Source organism: Lissotriton helveticus, chromosome 7, assembly GCF_964261635.1.
Source record: "Lissotriton helveticus chromosome 7, aLisHel1.1, whole genome shotgun sequence".
In the NCBI taxonomy this organism is placed as follows: domain Eukaryota; kingdom Metazoa; phylum Chordata; class Amphibia; order Caudata; family Salamandridae; genus Lissotriton; species Lissotriton helveticus.
Window position 1 is genome coordinate 185,744,326 of NC_136068.1, and position 16,828 is coordinate 185,761,153.

A 16,828-nucleotide genomic window follows, 5' to 3' on the forward strand; every position below is an offset into this window, starting at 1 on the left:
CACCGGTGGTGTGTGCTCACTAAGGCGCACCCTCCCGTGAGGCTCTGTATGTGAAAAATTAGAACAATTCTTTGTTAACTCACGGTTTTTATCCGTGGCAGCTCACTGAGTTTTACAGGAGCGAAAAAATCTGTAGAGAAATGGGAGGGCAAAACACCATCACATATAATGACATACATACACATATAAACATTGATTATACTTGTATTGCATTATGCTTGTTGCCGAAAGTTTGGTGTTTAGTAACATAGACACTCCAATGCTTTTGGAGAGGTAAGTAATATCTCTTATTGATATATTCAGGGGTAAACCAGCACAATATTATCTGGTTCCAGTGATGTTACATTGAACACAGGCAGTATATCAGTCATGATTAATTTGTACTGAACTGCCTCTTCTAAAAACAAGTAGAGCTATGAAATTTAAGAAAAAACATATATAATTGGACTACCAGTAAAGTATCAAAAACCAGAGGTCCATGATCGTTAAAACGATATAAGCAGACACACTCACGAAATGACCGGGAGATAATTACTCCATGGAAACTGATGACGCGGGAAAACCTTCACGCGATGTCAGATCTGCACCAGGAAAAAATTATTATTATTGCCATTAGTTTCTCACCTTATCAGAGTATCTTAGGAACCGCTCGGTTTGACCAAACGGCAGGCATTTACTTACTCAGATCAACGCGACTCCCCGCCTTGCACCTACACTCATGGCTGCCGTCAGTCTGGAAGTGATTTGCCCATGGCTGGGGTCGAGTATTTCTGTCGGCTGGATTTTGGTCCCGGTAGGGGATTCGAACCCTCACCTCATGGTAGTTAATGAGCCACTGCCCTTTAAAAACTTTTGGTAGAACGAGGAGCACGGGATCACTTCTTAAGGATTTAACTTTAACTTTAATTTTCAACCCTTAAGAATTGATCTAAGCAGTACATGACCTATAAAACTACATTGCTAAAATTAAAATTGTTAAACTCCAATAAACGATTTGGATCCCCGCTGGGGATTCGAACCCTGACATTAGGGTAGTTATTGAGTCACTGCCCCTTTAAATTCTGGTAGAATGAAGAGCACGTGATCGGGGCTCCAGCCGACAGAAATACGCGACCCCAGCCATTGGCAAATCACTTCCGGACTGACGGCAGCCGTGAGTGTAGGTGCAAGGCGGGGAGTCGCGTTGATCTGAGTAAGTAAATGCCTGCCGTTTGATCAAACCGAGCGGTTCCTAAGATACTCTGATAAGGTGAGAAACTAATGGCAATAATAATAATTTTTTCCTGGTGCAGATCTGACATCGCGTGAAGGTTTTCCCGCGCCGTCAGTTTCCATGGAGTAATTATCTCCCGGTCATTACGTGAGTGTGCCTGCTTATATCGTTTTAAGGATCATGGACCTCTGGTTTTTGATACGCTACTGGTAGTCCAATTATAGATGGTTTTTCTTAAATTTCATAGCTCTACTTGTTTTTAGAAGAGGCAGTTCAGTACAAATTAATCATGACTGATATACTGCCTGTGTTCAATGTAACATCACTGGAACCAGATAATATTGTGCTGGTTTACCCCTGAATATATCAATAAGAGATATTACTTACCTCTCCAAAAGCATTGGAGTGTCTATGTTACTAAACACCAAACTTTTGGCAACAAGCATAATGCAATACAAGTATAATCAATGTTTATATGTGTATGTATGTCATTATATGTGATGGTGTTTTGCCCTCCCATTTCTCCACAGATTTTTTCGCTCCTGTGAAACTCAGTGAGCTGCCACGGATAAAAACCGTGAGTTAACAAAGAATTGTTCTAATTTTTCACATACAGAGCCTCACGGGAGGGTGCGCCTTAGTGAGCACACACCACCGGTGGCCTTACTTATCACTTTTAGGTCCTGACGAATGCTGAGCGAATACGCATATAGAACAGCAGAAACATGTTGACCACTGACCAAAGGACACAGGTTTTCCTAAATTAGAACCTTGTTGGTCCGCTTTCACTGTTTTTAATAATACGGGTTGGCCTACATTAAAGTCTTTTTGGGTTTCAACCTTGTATTTTTTAATTTGCACTCACAGTTAAAACCACAATTCATTTTGAGCACTGTTGCACTCAACACATCCAGCTCCGCTGTAATACAGGCGTTGTAGCACGCTGGGGAGGCATTCGGCCACCCCAGCGGGGACCCAATGATGAAGCATGTCACCAACTAGTGGTGAGTGAGGGTCCTTTTATAAAAGAAAACTTTTTTTTTTTCAATAGGCACTTTTGTTAATGGGGGGGTGTTGTAATTTCTATGAAACTAGACACTCATCGATAGTCACAAGCACTAGAATAGAATAGCGAGCCTCACCTCATCCCCCTGCGGACAAAGGAAACAGAACGGTAAATTAACCAACCAGCTCAGATAACTAAGCTTGGATAGAAATCTTACTATCCGAATAGATTCCTCAAGGAGGCCTGGCTTACTGGAGTATTCGCTCTGGAATCTGATTCTAGACAATAATGCCTTGTGAAAGTGTTAAGCGATCTCCAGGTTGCTGCCTTGCAAATCTCCGCCATTGGAATATCATGCAAGAAAGCTACTGTGGCCGTCTTTCCCCTAGTGGAATGTGCTTTAGGAGACAACAAAAGGGGTTTATTTGCCAACTGGTAGGCCAATTTTATACAGGACACTATCCATCTTGAAATGGATCTCTTGGAGGCTGGAAAGCCTGTTCTCATGGCAGCATAATTAAAAAGCAATTGATCCGATTTCCTTATACCCTTCGTACCCTCCAAATAGAATTTGAGCACTCTCTTAAAGTCTAAGGAATGGAGAGACCTCTCCGCAGGAGTTGCGGGATTGGGGAAAAAGGACGGTAGGGAGATTGACTGATTAATATGGAAGTCAGATATAACCTTTGGCAAAAAAGCAGGGTGAGCCCCTAACACTACCCTGTTATGGTGAAACACAGTATATGGCTCTTTAGCACACAGCGCTTGGATCTCACTTACTCTGCGCACTGACGTTATTGCCACCAGGAAAGCGGTCTTCCATGTCAGATGCTGCAATGTGGCTTTATGAATGGGCTCAAAAAAAGGACCCATCAATCTAGACAGCACCAGATTCAATTCCCAAGGAGGAGAAGGAGTTGGAACCGGGGGATACACTTTCTTCAACCCCTGTAGGAAATCCTTAACCACCTGCAACTGGAAAAAAAGAAGGTTGGTTGGGGGATTTTCTGTATGACGTAATGGCTGACAAGTGAACCCTGATCGAGGAATATTTCAAACCCGCTTTGGTTAAATAAAGGAGGTAAGGAAGAATGACCTCCTCCTGCCCCTTTGTAGGATCAAAATGATTATGTAGAATCTCTTCCACTTATAAACGTATGACGCTCTGGTGGAAGGTCTCTTAGCCTCTTTCAGAATGTGCATACAGTCCTGCGGCAGATTCAAGTGTCCCTATTGTAGGACCTCAGAAGCCATGCTGCCAAGTTCAGTGAAGGAAGGCTGGGATGGAGAATCCTCCCTTCCATTTTGGTTAGCAGGTCCGCTCTGTAAGGCAGTTTCCTGTGGGGGGAGTACCGACAACTGCAGAAGGTCCAGGTACCACCACTGAAGCAGCCAGTCTGGAGCTATCAGAATCATCTTCATGTTGGATCTGATGAGCTTGGACACCACCTTCGGGATCAGAGGCAGAGGAGGAAAGGCGTATGTAAATGTCTCTGACCAATCCATCAAAAGCGCATTCCCCCTTGTCCCTGGACGGTGGAATCTGGATGCGAAGGTGTGGCATTTTTTGTTTTTGTTGTATGCAAACAAATCTATTGACGGATGGACCCACCGTTGGAAAATATCTGAAACCACCTCGTTGTGTAGCACCCAGTCTGGCTGATCTTCGAAGTGCCGACTGACCGCGTCTGCTCGCACGTTTTGCTCCTCCGGAAGCTGCACTGCCACTATGGAGAGGTTCCGAGCCAGAAGCCAGTGCCAGATTGCTTGAGCCTCCAGGGAGAGAGGGCGAGAGCACGTACCCCCCGGTTTGTTTAGATAATACCTGGTGGTCGTGTTGTCTGTTTGGATCAGGATCGAGTTGGACGTGATCGATGGCCAAAAAGCTTTCACAGCAAGATGGACTGCTCGTAGCTTCAATATGGTAGGACTTCTCTTTTGTGGACCACCGGTCCTGCATCTGAAGGCACCCCATGTGTGCCCCCCCATCCTTGCAGAGATTCATCCGTTATCAACGATGCACTGGAACTGGTTGATGGAAAGGGACTCCCACCAATAGGTTCTGCAGCTGAGTCCACCACATGATGGACGATTTTGCTGCTTGAGAGAGCACAATTCGGTCCTCCCAGCGACCCGTTGCTTGGTCACACTTGTCCTCTAGATCTTGCTGCAACTGTCTCATTCTCAACCTGGTGTTGGGAATGAGAAATATGCAAGAGGCGTTTGATCCCAGCAGAGATGCCACTTGCCGTACTGTTGGGCGATCTGTCTGGAGCAGAGCTTTACACTTCTGCTGCATTGAAGAAAGTCTCTCCTCCGAAGGAAACGCCCTTCTTTTGTTTGAATCCAGAGTCGAGCCCAAATAATGGATTGTCTGGGTGGGCCGTTGAACTGACTTCTCCATGTTCACATGAAGCCTTAGTCTGCGGAGCAGATTCAGACAGACTTGAAAATCGTTCCTTACTTTGAAGAGATGGCCCTTTGAGGAGCAAATCTTCTAAGTAAGGGTAGACAGACCTTTTCTGTGTCGGGCCGCCGCCACCACTGCCATGCACTTGGTAAAGACTTGTGGGACAGATTTCAGTCCGAAGGGTAAGACTTAGAACTGATAGTGCTTGCTGACGAACATGAATCGAAGGTATTTGCGATGACGTGGAATGATAGGTATATGGAAGTACGCATCTTGGCGGTCCACCGAACACATCCAATCTCCTGCTTGTAGATGTGGACATATTTGATGAAGAGCCAACATGCAAAACTTTTCCTTCACGATGACTTTGTTTAGCAACTGAAGGTCCAGGATAGGTCTGAATTTGTGCTCCTGATCTCTTTTGGGCACAAGAAAGTACCTGGAGTAAACTCCCTTCCCTTGCTGCGCGGAAAGAACCTCTTCTATGGCCTTTTTTTACAGAAGGGTTATCACTTCCTGCCAAAGCAACTTTAACTGGTGAGGACGAGATCTTTTCGGCAGAATGTCCTTTGGAGGCACTTGAAAACGTAGTGCGTATCCATTGCGGAAGTATACTGAGCACCCAACGATCTTTTGTTATGCTGCACCACTCTTCCAGATGATGTGAAGCACTTCCTCCCAATGGATTGGGAAACGGCGCTAGAGGAAGCTCCTGCTCATTGCTTCCCTGCCGATCTGGCCGTGTTAGAGGACTGTTGCTGATGACCTCCTCTACCTCTGTTGGACTTACGGCCTTGATACTGCGATTTGCCTTGGTTTTTGTTCTGGGACCATTGAGGGGTTTGAACCCTCTTTTGGTAGCCCTTGCATTGGCTGGGTCTGTACCGTCGTTTAAACTCTTTTTTCTTCTCCAATCCAACTGCTTTGAGGGTATCGATCTTGGCTTTCATCCTACTCATTTCCTCATCTGTATGGGTGCCAAACAGGGAGAAGCTGGAAAAAGGGAGATTTAAGATCCTCTGTTGAGCATCTGGCTTGAGAGCTGTTAGTCTCAACCAGGAGGATCTCCTGGCGCAAATTCCATGCGCGTATGAGTGCGCCGACAGTGTAGCACCATCTGCTGCTGTGCTAATCACTTGGTTGGCAACAAGCGACACTTCCTTGATGACCTCCTCAAAATCCTTTTGATCTTCCTTTGGCAATTTTTCCTTGAAGTGGCCAAGGAGTCCCATAAGGCTCCGTCATAGTGACCTAATAAGGCTGCTGCACTAGAGACTTTGAGCGATGATGCTGCAGACCCACAAACCTTTCGTCCCCAAGAGTCCTGGGACCTACTTTCTTTATCCGGCGGGACTGACGAAGTAGCAGCTACTGCATGAGTTTTCCTCGCTGCCGCAGTTATAACAGTCCGCCGGCGGATCTGATTTCAAGAACATAGGGTCTATTGCTGCCGGCTTGTATTCTTTTTGAATCCTCGCCGGTGCAGCCTTAATCGTAGCTGGCGTGAGGAAAATGTCCATCACCGGTTCCAGAAGACCGGGAACCAGAGGTAGCAACGGACGAGAAGCTGCTCTCTGATGTGGAGTCTCAAAAATAACTGTCGTTGCCACCTGAGTAGACATTTCAATGTTCAGCTTCTGAGCCCCTCTCTGAAGCACATCATGATATGTGTTAATGTCATCTATAGGTGATACTCTTGACAAAGGGCTATCCGATAGAGTGGGAGAATAGTCCCTCTTTGCGGATCGAGTGGAAGAGGAAGACCAAGCAGGTGACCTTCTTTTGCGATGGGAACTATGTCTGCGCTCCCGAGACCTGCCCGCACGTTCTCCACGTCTGGGCTAGGACGATCTATCCACTTCCTGCACCAATCTTTGCAGAGGTGATCTATGAAGAAGACTGCGTATTCTTGCATCCGTCGGGATGCTCCTGCAGCTTTACTCCAGTGATGTAGGGGACGGAGCCATCTCGGGGACAAATAAACAGCGGGGGAAGCCTCCCTGTGCTGCAAAGGAGATCTAGGACTTGGTCTGTCTGAATGCCTTTTTGGTGAGGCAGATGGTGAATGTACTGCTGAATGATGTGTTGACGAGTGAGAAGATGAGTGCTGTGACGCTGATTCTGTCACTAGAACCACCGATCCTTCTCCAGACCTCACTGATGTGGGTCTTGACGTTGGGTGTGTGACCTGCTCTGACTGAGCCATTCTCGACACTGACCTGGACCTCCTTCTTGACTTCGATGTCCGGCCTGGTGTTGGAACCGGTCTCGACATCGACTCTCTGCTCCTCGACGTCGAGTGCCTTGCAGACGACGCCAGAGGATCCCTTTGTCTCGAGATCGAACGTCGATGAGCCGACGACGGCGGAGGGGTTCTGCTCCACGATGCCGAATGTCGCCGTGCTGATAAAGACGAAGGGCCTCTGCTCCTCGGCGCCAATCGTCGCCGTGTTGACGACGGCGGAGGGCTCTTCTTCCTCGACGCCAAACATGGTCAAGATGACGGCGGAGGGCTGCCAATCCTCAACGCTGATCGTCGTCGAGACGACAGCGGAGGGCTTCCGATCCTCGACGCCGACCGTCGCCGGATTGACAACAGCGGAGGACTCCTGACCCTCGATGTCGATCGCCGATGGACTGACGACGACAGAGAAGTACTCGCCCTTGACGCCAAACGCCGAGCTGACGATGGCGGGGGACTTCTGCTCCTTGACGCCGATCATCGCCGGTTTGACGACGGCAGAGGGCTGTAACTCCTCGACGCCGATCGCCGCCGAGTAGGCGATGGCGGAGGACTTCTGCTCCTCGACGCCGATTGTCGCCAGGTTGACGACGGCAGAGGATCATGATTTTTCGATGTCGACGACGTACCTGCATGACTATGTCTTCTCGACGGCGAGCCCGCCGTCGATGGTCTTTTCTTGGACAAATGACCCACGGGTGGAAGATTTTTCAGCGCCGAGCCCGATGCTGAAGCAGAAGAGCGAGGGACCTTGCTCCTGGATGAAGATCTCACCCTCTTGGAGCCCTTCCTCACCGGTGACCTGCCTCTGGAAGATTCTTTTTCCGCCTGCCCATAAAGACAGATCCTTTCTCTGTCTTTTAAAGTCCTTTTGGATAGGGACTGGCAATGAGGACAAGTCTTGGGGACATGGTCCTTAGGCAAACAAAGAATACAGACCTGACCTGGCCTTCTTTTTTCCACAAGAAGGGCAGGGGTCAAAAAGAGATGGCATTTTGAGAGGAAAAAATGCCCAAAACCGTCAAAAAAAGACAGAACCTTACTTCAAAAAATTAAAGACGTCGAAGTATGTACCTGGTCGGTGCGAAATTGCCACGAAGCAACACTGCACAACTTGGCACTACAAATGAGTCATTGCTGAAAAAAATCTCCAGCTATAGTGTACTACCTGGGAATCTGTAGACTATCCTGTTTTAGGTTTAAACCTATTATAACTGATGAAACCCCACTTTAGAGGACACTGACCATGTCAGTATAAACATAGAAAAACCTACAAACACTAAACTGTCATTCAAATGAAGGAACGTGAGAAAGAATAAGTTATTTTATATCTTTCTGAAGGAACCAACACATTTACTAGACGTATATTTCTTTTTTATTAATTTTTTTATTGTGGCATTACGTGGAGATATACAGAATACAATCACATCTGTGAACAATGCAAGCAAAGATGAGGAATAAAAGCCAGTTCAAGGTAACATACACAGCCTGTCGGTCCACAACCCTGGGGTCGGACGGCATCTCAGTTTTACAAAATAGTCTATGGAGCTTGTCAATATCCTCATCGGACACAGATAGGATAGTCACACCACTGATTTTTGTATAGAACAGAACAGTTCAAAAAACAAAGAAATCCAGCAGAGCCTATCAGGAAAGGCATTAGTCCAGCTTAAGGGTCAAGCATTATCCGGTCGTGGTGTTGCATGCCATGCCCAGCAGTAGGCCACACAATTAAAGAGAAAATCCCTTTTCAAGGAATAGACATTGGCGGGTCCCAGTAAGGACAAGTCTCAAACCCCCCATTCTAGGCACTCGTCTCAGGAGCCTCCCCGGGACATCGCCAGTTCCACCGTTGGAGAGTCACACAATTCACCCCGGTAGGTGTTCCAGTGTCCCCATTTCTTGTCCCCCACCTTGAGGCAACCCCTTGTTTTATATACAGTCTTCTCCGCTATCATGCATTGGTCTACTGCGGCCACCCAGCCTATCACCAACGATCTATCCGGGGAACCCCAACTCCTCGCTATGGAGCGTTTAACCAGCAATAACCCCAGGGCCGCCCATTGTAGCTCCGGAGCAGTAAGGTCGTTGGGCCCCCATATGTTGAGGACACATTCTTTAGGCGACGCAGATAGGGGCTTACCCAGGGAGCGGCTCATTTTACTCAGCGCGGCTGCCCAGAACCGCTGTATCACAGGGCACTCCCACAGGATATGGTAGAAGGTTCCAGGGAGTCTGCAACCACAGAGGCATAGGGCGTCTGGTCGCCGACCTATCCTGGCCAGTGTAAGGGCTGACATGTATGCTCTGTGTAAAGTTTTTAGTTGGATCAGTCGGAACCTATGACATATAGCTGATTCCCTCGGAGACATCAGTGCCGATCTCCAATCCTCATCCTCTAGGGGACCCAGGTCTGCCTCCCACTTGGCCCTCAACGGCAGGAAGGAATCGGGAAGGTTATTGCAGAGTTTACGATAAGTTAGGGAGATTGCCTTTTCAGGGAGAGGTTCCGACAAAAGCCTATCTTCCAAAGGGGAGGTATCTGGTATGGAAGCGAAGTCCGGGAATGCCTCAGGCAGAGCGTGTGTGATTTGCAAGTACCTAAAGAACTGCGTAGACGCCAGGGCTTGTAGGTCGGCAAAGGTCAGCAATCTATCTTTGTGTACAAGGTCTCCGACCTCGGAAATCCCGATAGCATCCCATCTATCAAAGCCCTGGGAGAAGCATAGGGAACCCAGACGCTGAGCGGACCACAGGGGCGAGGCCTTAGTAAGTTTGTCAGCCCATCCCAGCTTTCTGTTGGCAGTGTGCCAAACCCCCACTGTATGATCCATTGGTCCAATGTATCTCTTTTTTGTGGGTTTACTATACAGAGCTCCCAGGTACCCCTCACGACCCGTTTGTGCTCTGTCCAACAGGAAGGCCGGGTTCAGAGGTGAACCATGTATCCAGTGGTTGAGCACCACAAGCTGGGAGGCCCAATAGTAAAGACGGAGGTTAGGGAGGGCGATACCCCCGTCGTACCAGCCCTGAAACAACTTGCAGAGAGCGATCCGGGCGGCACCCCCGTCCCAGAGCAGCCCTCGGAGCTCGCTTTCCACCGACCTGAAGTACGAATCCGGAACGGGGAAGGGGCAGTTCTGTAAGACATACAGGAAGCGTGGAAGTGCTAGCATTTTGAAAAGCGCCGCCCTACCCAGGAGAGAGAGCGGGAGTGATCGCCAGTGAGCGATGTCGCTACGCAGCCTACGCAATGGGCCCATCAGGTTACGGTCGTAGAATTGTGTGGAGTCTGGAGTAATTAAAATACCAAGGTAGGTAAAGCCGTCAGAGGCCAACGTAATCGAAAACCCCCGAGGTAAGCGAGACGGTGGGCCATGTAGCATGTACAGCACCGATTTGGACCAATTTATGACGTATCCAGAGTATTTACCAAAGTTAGTAAGGACATGGACCAGACTATTAATGGAGGACTGCGGGGACGATACGTAAATCAGGATGTCGTCGGCGTATAGAGAGATTTTATCCACGGTCTCCTCGTTTCAACTTAGGCCCCAAATTGAGGCGTCAGGGCGGACCCAGTGAGCCAGCGGCTCCAATGTGAGGGTGAACAGCAAGGGGGAGAAGGGGCAGCCCTGCCTGGTGCCCCGATGAAGAGGAAATCTTCTGGACGTGAAATTGTTGACCCGGACCTGGCCGAAGAGGTCCGTATATAAGAGGCGCACCCAAGCGATGAAGGTGGGTCCAAAGCCAAATCGGCGAAGAACCTCGAACATATAAGACCATTCTATCAAGTCGAATGCCATTGCCGCATCGAGGGCTAATATAGCAGCATCTTGAGACAGGGTGGGTTGCCGGCTCAGCACGTTCTGGACCCTACGAAGATTCAACGCCGTGTTTTGGCCCGGCAAAAAGCCGGACTGGTCATCGTGAATCAGCGAGGGGAGTACCAAAAGAAGTCTGGTCGCTAGCAGTTTAGCCAGAACCTTGGCCCCCGTGCTGATCAAGGAGATCGGCCGATAGGAGCTACAGGCGGTGGGAGGCTTGGCAGGTTTTAGGATGACCGCTATCGAGGCCAGCCTTTGATCGAGGGGGAGCACCCCAAGCTCTAGGCTTTCCGTGAACATGTTCAGGAGGTGGGGGATGATGTCAGGGACCATTCCTTTCAAGAACTCAACCGGGAATCCGTCCGGGTCCATAGCCTTTCCGGAGTTTACTGCAAAGAGCGCCGAGTTGAGCTCATCGGCAGAGAGGTCTGCATCCAGAGCGAGCCTATCCGAGTCCGAAATGACAGGGAGACGCATCTCTTCCAGCAATTGTCTGGAGTCAGCAGAGGAATAAACATTGCTGGCGGTGTATACCCTTTCAAAATGTCCGGCAAACACCTCGGCAATGTCCTGAGGATCCACTACCACCGACCCATCCGGCCTGGCTATAGACGGCACCCATATCATTCCATGATCGCGACGTTCCAACCATGCTAGCATCTTGCCTGCACTGTCTCCGAATTCATAGTCCCGGTGGCGCGTATGAAGTAAACGCGCCTGTGCCCGTTCCTGGGCCAATGCTCTATAAATCAGTTGTTGGGTACGGAGACACGCAGCGGTGGAGTCTGTGGGCGCGGCATTATGGGACACCTCGAGGTTAATGAGGTCAGTTTCCGCCCGTGCGATGAGGTCGGCCTGTTTACGCAAATGGCTAGTTTTTAGGGCTAGTGCTTCCCCCTTCACCACCGCAATGTAGGCTTCCCAGAGTGTGACCGCGGAGTCCACCGAGCCAACGTTTTCCTCAAAGTAAAGTTCAGTACGTTCTCGCAACGCCTCTCTGATATCGGGAATCTGGAAGAGCCAGGGGTTGATAACGATGGGTCCCCGCACCACCTGGCGATTATAGGTTAAGTCCACCATCAATGGGGAGTGGTCGGATATACCGCGAGGAAGGCTTCGCGGGCGAACAAAGCGGCCGATGTCGGCGTCAGGGCATAAGAAATAATCGATTCTCGACATGCTGTTGTGTGCGTTAGAGTAGTGAGTGAAGGATGGTGTGTCCGGAAAATGAAAGCGCCAGATATCCGTCAGTCCCAAGGCGTGAGTGAAGTCAGCCAAGTCAGAAGTCTGACGGTGTGAACCCCACTTGGGCCTACGGTCCAGATTGTCGCACATTGTGGTATTGAAGTCCCCTCCTGTTATTAGGGTACCCGGGGAGAGACCTAACAGTTGAGTACCCAGTTCTTTAAGAGAGTCACGGACTAGGGTCGGCGGGAGGTATACTGAGATGATATTCAAGGGGCGCCCTTCCCAGGTGGCCTCCACCACTGCAAAGCGGCCAAGAGGGTCGGCCCAGCAACGTGAGTGAGTGAGTGCAAGAGATTTCCAAACTAAAATCCCAGTGCCCCGGGACCCAGTAGTAAAGCCTGCATGGATCAAAAGCCTGTATCCCCCCTCTGCATTGCCTGGCAGGTATTGCCAATCAGGTGGGTCTCCTGTAACAGGACTATGTCGGGGGAATGGCGTCGAAGGAACTGGAGGACCACACTCAGTTTTATTTTGTGGCCCAATCCGTTGACGTCCCAGCTGAGGACTGAAAGGGAGCTAGAGAGTAGGTGAGTCATGGTTGTAAGGGTGGAGAGTCAAATGAGTGGGTCGTCTAGAAAGGGACCTCTCGTAGCGACCGGGCCTCGGGACCCTCTCAGGCTGGAGGCTAGGTAAAACATGAGTACCTCAGGGGTCGGGTGGCAGCCCAGGGGTGTAGCCCGGCGGCACAGGGCCTCGGGTAAGCAAAGGAATGAGACTAAGGACCACTCTGCTGGAGGCAAAAGGAGAAGTGACCCAAGTTAGATGGCCATCGGGAGCTCTGCGGAATACAAAGGTAAACAATATAACAACAACAAAACCCAGACAATCCCCCCTACCCCCCACTCAACCCCCCACCCTGCTTCCCTGCCTGCGGATTCCGAACTATCCACACCCCAACTAGGCAGAGTGCCTGTCGCCCTCCCACTCATTACTGGGGGTAGCAAGTAAGCCGGCATTGCCACTCGCCCGACTAAGAAGCAATATAAATGTAATACACTAGTTAGAGCACATCATACGATTTACACTACATTCACATAGTAGAAAGTTACTTGTTAGGTGGCTGGTGCAGCCCGATCCCGGCCGGAAGGAGAAGTGTCCGGATACGGAGGCAGTACAGAAAGAGGAAGCTAGCCCCTCCGGGCAATCTAGGAGTTCCCGGGACAACCTTGTGTTAAGGGCCAGAGCAGCGTTTATTCAGGTCCATCGTGGCATAGGCGTGTCATTCCACGTCATCAAGAGTTCCTGTGAAGAGGTCCTGACTCTCAGGCGGGCGGTCCACCCCCAAGGGGTCGTCCGATACAGAACGGTTCCATGGAGAACCCCCGACTCTGCTCCAGCCCTCCAACCAGTCCCACACCTCCTCCGGCTAGAGAAAGAACCAGGTTTTTCCGTTGCGTTCAACACGTAGTTTCGCCGGGCATTGCATGGAGTATTTGACGCCCTTATCTCGCAGTGCCTTCTTGACCTCCAGAAAGCTGCGCCGCCTTGCCTGCACCTTAACCGTGAAGTACGGAAACATGGAGATGCAAGTGTTTTTTCCAGGAGAAGAGGCGGTCCGGACCGGGCAGCCTGCAGGATAGCAGCCCGGTCTCTGAAGTTAAAAACCCTCGTGATGATGGGGCGAGGGGAGGCTCCCGGCTTAGGCGTGCCCCCCGGGACCCTGTGCGCCCTTTCAATGGAGAAGTAATTAGAAAGGTTTTTCGGTTTAAGGTGAGTTGTGACCAAGGACTCCACGAACAAGTCGGCTGAGGGCGCCTCCATTCTCTCCGGGACTCCCAGGATGCGGATGTTGTTCCGTCTTGCCCGCCCTTCGTAGTCGTCCAGCTGTTCGCTCATCTGTTTCTGCTGTTTCTGAAGCTGTGCGACTTGCTGTTGAAGAGTAGAGGTGTCGTCAATTAGGGCAGCAGTCTTGACTTCTACATCTTTAACTTTAGTGACTATCTTACGCAAGTCAGCGTGCAGGAGGGTCACCTCGATGTTTACGGAGTCGATACGAGTTTCAAGAGAAGAGCGAACCCCGGCGATAGCCTCCATTACATCTTCCAGGGTAAGTGTCTTTGTCCCCTGGGTAGGGGAAGCGAGCTTCGGGTCAGTCGAGGGGGCTGCATCACTGTTGTCGCTCCTGGCGCCCCGGGAATTCTTGGTGATCTGCCTCTGAATTGGGGGCCGCGACCCCTTGCCGGATGCCATCTATCCCGGGTAGTGGGGCCTCGAGACCAGGAGGAGAAGACAAAGTCAAAGTTTAGGATGAAGGTCAGCACTCCTCTGCGGCGACGGAACAAATCAAGAGCACACCATAGAGCACCGTCTGGACAAATCACTGCTGCAGCAGTCGGGTCCGCCACGCGTGGAACAACAGTCTCAGGCTACCCCCATGGCAAAGGAACCAGGTACTACCCTCGAGGCAACCCAGGAAGCCTAGCGGGGTACTGCGGGCGATTCCAGTAGAGGCCAGGTTCCTCCAGGGCGCGGTGATATCGTGCGTAACTGACGGCCACGTAGTGGCCCGCTGATGGTGGACCCTGGAGGGGTGGGTCTGCCCCCAAACATCAACCGCAGGTGCCAGGCGTCGAGTCGTTGGTGGGCAAAGCCGCCAGGAGCTACACTGCCCCTGCAGAACAGGGCCAGGCGGTGAAATTAGGCGTGGCAGGGATGGCAGCCGACATCAATACACCCCGGGGCAGCAACTCACCCGCCAAGCCTCTGGGGGACTCCACAGTGTCGGAGCAGGGCCAGCAAGAGCAGAAAGCCACCAGGGGCCCTGGGGCACGCCCCCCGCTGCCTCATGCAGGTGCCGTCAGTCTTCCGCCAGTTGAGTGGCTGCTCATCACCACAGGTCTTTACCAGGACCCCCAGAGTCAAAGAGTGGAGCGAGGCCGGGGCATCGCCGGTAGTGTGTCCCGGTAAGCAGCCGGCACCATCGGTCACCCCCACGCAGGACCACAGCAAATGCCCACGGCGTTTAGATTCGCTGCCTCATCCGTAAGGGAAGCCAAGGGAATGGAGCTCCGTCGGCAACAGGCCTCGAAGCCGGGGAGTCGCGTAGATTCGCCCACACCGCTTCTCCCCCCGAGTGTCGGAGGCCGCACCGGAGTCCCCGCAGGGGTTCGCCACGTCCCGGAAGGCCCCGGGCAGGTCCTGTGATCGACACCAGAGCAGGACTGGTGTCTAGCGCCGGCCAGGTCCAGTAGCTCTCGGCGGGTGCAGCCTACAAAAGCGGCCGAGGCTAGGAGAGGGCCGCCATCTTGCGGGCCCAGGGGGAGCACCCTTCCTCCGGCACAGACAGACTCTGATGAGCCCCGATCGGGCCAGCACTCCGCCACAACGGGCGCAATCGATATGTTGTGGGACTCCCCCCGGCAGGAGAGGAAATCTCGGTCTGTGAGCGGATCGGTACCCCGGATCGTCGGACACGGGCCGGGAGTCGCTCTAGCTAGCGACCATCCCCGCCGGCTGTCGGCCACGCCCCCTAGACGTATATTTCTTGATATAAACATGTATGAAATGGTTACTTACCAGTAGGAATAGTTTTACAGCTTGAAGTATTTTCTGGATTCACATGCTGTGCATTAATCCACTATATAGTGGTTGGGTCCGGAATAATCTTGGTCTTTTTTTCTTGTTTTGGTCGTGGTCGACCACCATTTGGTGCCAGGTACATCCCCTGAGTGACGTCAGTTGGTATCCTGGAGGTCGACGTGCATGGTGGCCATCATCGGATTCCTTTTTCTGTTTCTTTCTTTGGTTTGTAATCCTTGAGACGGTTTAATGAGCAGTGATGTAGTCCTTTACTTTCCCACCTGTTTGTTATCCTTGTAGGGGAGGCCGGGTGGGTCGCATGTGTATCCAGAAAATTCTTTAAGCTACAAATCTACTCCTACTGGCAAGTAACCATTTAGTTTTGCAGCGTGAATCCTTTTCTGGATTCACATGCTCTGCATTGGATTATGTAGCCGTTTCTCCAGTCTTTGAGAGGCTGTGGTGAAAGAAAGAGTTTGCAAACAGGTGTTGAAGCACCCTCTTTCCGATTTGAGCTTCCTTATTCATTTATATGTCCACACAGTAATGCTTTGTGAAGGTGTGTGGTGATGTCCATGTTGCGCAGACAGAATCAATGGGTACATTGGCCATAAATGCTAGAGTATCTCCCTTCTTTCTAGTGGAGTGCACTGTTGGTAACATTGTTAGTTCCTTTTTGGCCTTGCTATAACATACCTGGATAGCTTCTACTATCCATCTTACAAAAGTTGCTTTTGTAACCGCAGATCCTGTGTTGGTATGCGTACCTGCCATTCCCTCTCCCTTGAAAGGGCTGGTGTTGCTGCCACCCTTGGTAGCTAGACTGTTGTACCAACTGCTGTTTTTGTCCTTGCGATTGCTTTGGCATTTGTTGTCCTTTACCAAAGGCCCCTCTGCCTGTGGTTTTCCTGTTAAGAGAAGCCTCCTCTTTTAGCGGAACCTCTTTGTTGTAGGGCCCTCATTGCCCTTGTGGTTTCATTGTCCTTTTTAGGGTCTCACCTACACAGCGCGCAATCGCTGCTTAAGAGGGACCTCTTGCCATCGCTCCGTACTTTTTGGGAAACTTGTGCATGTGTTGCACTGTTTCCAATTAGTACTCGTGCACGCAGGGCTTTTGCCTTGCGGGAGCGAGCAGCGGCGGCATCTGTTTGCAATTATCGCACCTTGCTGCTCGCTCCCGCAAGTCAAACGCTCTGCATGCATGAGTACTCTAACTTTCGCGGCTGCGGACCGCGCTGGTCTTTCAGCGCTCGATTCCGGAAGCAGAGGTGGGTCTATAGCTCTTAGGGACAATGGGTATACTGTTTTTTGCGTTACTTTTACATCTCATTTATATCTAGCAGTATCTCACTGCTTGAGAATC